Here is a 5,373-nt window from a genome sequence, read left to right on the forward strand (position 1 = left end):
ATGATTCCGTAATTCCATTGGAAACACAAAATTTCAAGCAAACTCGTTGTTCAATTTTTTTTTCCATAGTAAAAATCGCCAGAGAAACTTTTTGCGTCGTAAACAAATGGCTGCCAAACACACACTAACTGACGTATTCCGCTCAAATTTCACACGAATGTCAGAGAAGGTTGTACCAATCTAGAAAAAAAAAATTTTTACCGATTCAATTTACGCGCGCGGTTTAAATGGACCAGTCCGGGTCAAATTTGATCAGATGGTATATAAATATTCATTTTTCGAGCATATAAATATAACCATTTACATCGTTGTAAAATTATGTGCTTGTCAGTTTAAAACGTTTGGTTGCCCATAGACCAATATTTGAAATTGTGAAAAATCAAAAAATTTATTTTAAATATTTTATAAAAAGGGGTAATTATATAAAAAAATTTCGCAAGAAAATAAAATTTTAATATATTTTTTATTATTATATAATAGAAAATAATGAAAGAATCTTTTAAATTAAAAGACAGTTTGAGGTTAGAATAATAATCCATTTTCCAGAAAAGTCGATCCATGGGTAACCCAACAACAAAAATTTTGGACCGACAAGCAATTTTAATATAATAATAAATATTGCAATAATGAATACTTATCGATCAATTATTCATTAATAATAAAGGGTATAGCAGGATAAGAAGGTGATTTCAGGCCCCAGCACGTAATCGGTTGCTACAGGGGACAAAATTAACATACTGATAAAAGAATATTTTGTGCAAAGTTTCATTTCAAAAGAGCTATACTGTTTCGAGATATTGAACAAAATGTGATTTTTCATTAGTATTTTTTTCTCCGTTAAATCTAAATCTTTACAAAAAAAATCATGGATATAAAGGGTATCAAAAAGATTAGAGTAAGAATTTTGTTGTCATTCTTGGCTCAAAATTCTGTTTTTAAAAAATTCAAGAATTTTTGAAATTGCATTTTTTATATGATATGGTATGAATGTTTTACCACATTTAAAATAATTCAGGAGCTAAATCTTATCATAAATTATATTCATGATTTTTTTCAGATTTTTAGATTTGGTGGAACATACCAAAAAAAATTAAAACCGTTTTTTCGCCATTTTCCGACATAAAATATATTAATTATATTAATAATAATATATGAATAATAAAGTTATGAATATACTATTATGAATAATAATATCTTATAATATTAATAACAGAATACTTTTAAACATAGTGAAAGACACAGGTCAAAAACTTAACAATTTCAAACTAATGTCGTCCCTGAGACTGAGCGTCGCGCGCTACGACAAAATAGTAATGAAGTAAGAAATAGGAATGGTAATAGATATGAATACTGATACATTTCGATTTCAATCCAAAAACATCGACCTTTTTTATATTGTCATACGTTCGCATGGAACCGTTGAATAAAAATATTCGTGACAGCTAGTATAAGTTGACTAAAAGTCGCATTACGATCTTTTTGTCAATGATATCGAGCATACTGCATAAGGTAAATGAATGTACAGTAATCTCTTTCAATTGTCACCTGCGCAAATTGATTGGAATCGTCCCCGTGACATTTGAGATAGTCTACTTTATTTGTTTTCTTAAAGGTCTTGCATTGTGTTCAAAGTTATTTAAACACGAGAGTTAACAATATTTTGCTATTTAAATTTTTCAAACTATACTTTTCAGTTTCTATTGAGAATTTTCATTTAATACCGACACTAATTGTTAGTCAGTTTGTAGCACTTATTTCAATGATTATGAAAAAGCACACACACACACACACACACACAATTATCTACGAGGTAATATTTTATTCTTTTATTAATAAAGGTTTTTTTTTGCTATTTCTGATATTTTTTTCAACAACTACTATTAATTAACACACTAGACAAGTTTATTATGTTTATGTGCTTAACAAAGTTAGAAATTGGTCTTTGCTTAAAAAAAAAAAAATATAATAAATGCTGAAATAGTTAAATTAATTTTTCTGAAGGAGAACAAATGGAATTCTCGCTGTTTAACCTACGCGAATTCTATAATATTAAAGTTTTAAACTATTGTCCGCAGAAATGCAATCGAAGGTAAGTAAAATTACATTTAAGAATTACTTAAAATAGGTTAACTAATATATTTTATGTCGGAAAATGGCGAAAAAACGGTTTTAATTTTTTTTTGGTATGTTCCACCAAATTTAAAAATCTGAAAAAAATCACGAATATAATTTATGATAAGATTTAGCTGCTGAATTATTTTAAAAGTAAAACATTCATATCATATAAAATATGTAATTTCAAAAATTTTTGAATTTTTTAAAAACAAGTTTGAGCAAAGAATGACAAAAAAATTCTTACTCTAATCTTTTTGATACCCTTTATATCCATAATTTTTTTTGTAAAGATTTAGATTTAACAGAGAAAAAATACTAATAAAAAATTATATTTTGTTTGATATCTCGAAACAGTATCTCTTTTGGAATGAAACTTTGCACAAAATATCCTTTTATCAGTGTGTTAATTTTGTCCCCTGTAGCAATCGATTACGTGCTGGGGTCTGAAATCACCTCCTTATCCTGCTATACTCTTTCTTTTTATACGTATAGAAATTCAATTTCGATAATCTTGTATTTAACGTATATGTGCAGACGAACAGTAGCGCATCCCAATAATTCTGATTGATCCCCCTGATTGATTCTATTTCTTTTCTGAAATTCCGACAGTGACTTAGTTTGGTTCATACATTCTAATCCGGTTTAAACTCTCGGTGGAAACTACGTCTAGCATGGTACAGCACCCTTATAGAAACCTGGGGTCGATTGTGTATCTTGAAATGAGGTGAAAATTACAAAAGTGAACAAATTCACTAGAATACTCATAATTTAATTGGTCAATACCTAGTAATTGCTCACTTTTGTAATTTTCACCTCATTTCAAAATACATAATCGAGCCCTTGAACTGCTATCTTTTGACTATATAACATGGATTGCTAGCAGCAACTTCAGACTGCATGTCAAGATGTGTGGCGCCATAATCGACTAATTGAGGAATACGTGAACTAACGTCACAGCTGGTAGGCGTGCTCAGGCATATCGAAGCTGACTTTAGATGTACTATTGATTGAACATGCACGTGCAAATCTTTATTGCGAAAGCATTAAAAAATATACGCATAACTGTGTTATTCATAATTTCAACTCGTATCGTTAAATTCTACAAACATTTATAATTACGTATTTTTGATGTTGGTTAATATGTAGCTGACGTTATATAGCTGTGACAAATCCATGTTTATGATGATGGGACGTCAGATTCGTTAAGAATCCATGACCAATTAATTATGTTAAACAATACCTTGCTACTTAGGACATACATGTGTGTGTGTGTCCTAAGTAGCAAGGTATTGTTTAATATAATTGTGTGTGTGTGCGCGCGCGTGTGTGCGTGTGTGTGCGTGCGTGCGTGTGTGTGTGACATAATACATATTTGATATAAATTTACATTTTATATAAAAATTATTAAATATAACGTATTTTTTCTATGAGATTATATTACGTTCAAATTATTTGCAGTATATTATTTAATTATTTGATTTAATATGTATTCTGTTGAGAATACAAGTATTTGAGTTCAGCGCGTTTCTGTACTCGAGTGTACAGACCAATACTTTATGCGTGACTGTACTGTACTCGACTCAAGCGCAGCTCGGAAAACTTCGACACTCATCGTAATTAACCGATATCCGTTTAAGTGATCTCTCTCACAGTCTCAGCTTGAATTCCGATATGAGAGGACAGCACACTCGCGGATTTTAAAATTTACTTTTCAATAAACTACGTTCAATTATAAGTTTCTACTTAATTACTGGCTCAACCCATCCAACCACGCTCTGCTAACAAGAAGTATTATCATATTCTTACTATGAAGTAAATGTACAATAATTATATTTCATACATTATTAATGCTGCATCGAATGATAATTATATCGCATATTAATCGTCGTGATAAAAAGTATCAAATATTTCTTAATTTTTTATTTTAATACCATATTGATAAAGTTGATAAACAATATACGTAAAAAGGTGCTTGATTTTTCTTACACATGTGTTTAATTGTCTTATTCTATTCATAAAATTTTTTTAAATTTATATAATATAATCTATTTTTTTTATATTAATCTGCGTATATCATATTTTATCTCTTATTTATTTCAAATGAAACTAAGTAATCTCTTGTTTTTTGTCTTTAAATATTTCAATACTTATCAAATATTATATTTTAATATTTACGTAAATGTTTACAATAATAACGCACAAAACATAATATACATCACAAATTTAGTAGCAACTAAATTAATTCTACATGTTAAACTTAAAATATAAGTTTTTTATAATAGAAACAACCTAAAGTATATTTGAATTTGCCGCGCTTTTGGTCGATGAGACGGGGCTTAACATCAAAGATGGATATATGTATTGTGGAGACACATTTACACTTACACACACTCTCTCAGTTATACTTCATGCCATATACTCATGTAAACATACTCCGCGACCAGATGGCGTGCTCTCGCAAACACCATACTCAATCTCCCACCTAGATACTTCTTCGAAAACCTTCCTTCTCCTTCGAGAACGAGTTTCCTTCGAGAACATTATCATTCCTATTAGAGCCGTCCTTATATACGACATAGTTACAACCTCGCCATAAGATATTGTATTTGTTATTTAATAAACGTTATTACTTGTTAACTTGAGTGCCATCCATTACCTACATTCATTATATGTAGCAATCCGCTACATAACTGGTGACCCCGACGTGATCTGAAGACGCGATCACTCAATGTGATCAATAGATAGATTATATCAGCAATCGCACAAACGCCCGCCATTACTACTCATACGGTGAGCACGTGCAAGCATATCGTTATTTATGACGCTGCTACCAAGCCTCCCGACTGATGTATCCACGGGAGAAGAGGACCTTAGCATGCGAGACCAGGCACAACGTACAACGTCCTGCCAAGAAGAATTCGGGGCAGAATTCCAACTCCTAAAAACTGGCCATGTTTTAGAAGAACTGCCCCAAGTCGTTCTCACTACTTGAATCCGTTTTATGCTTATCGTATAAGATCGGATGAGGTCAAATACTATGCGGTCGTTCGCCACCTCGATGAAGTCACCTTGACGACCGTTTCCGACATCCTGAATAACCCACCGGCAAGCGATAAGTACGGCAAAATTAAAGAGGCCTTAACTTACTAGGTTCACAGATTCACAGGAGAAGCAAATGCGGACGCTCCTATCAGGCATCGAGCTCGGTGATAAGAAACCCTCGCAACTCCTACCGGAAATGAGATCTCTTGCAGGAGA

The sequence above is a fragment of the Trachymyrmex septentrionalis genome, unplaced genomic scaffold, assembly GCF_001594115.1.
Source record: "Trachymyrmex septentrionalis isolate Tsep2-gDNA-1 unplaced genomic scaffold, Tsep1.0 scaffold185, whole genome shotgun sequence".
In the NCBI taxonomy this organism is placed as follows: Eukaryota; Metazoa; Arthropoda; class Insecta; order Hymenoptera; family Formicidae; genus Trachymyrmex; species Trachymyrmex septentrionalis.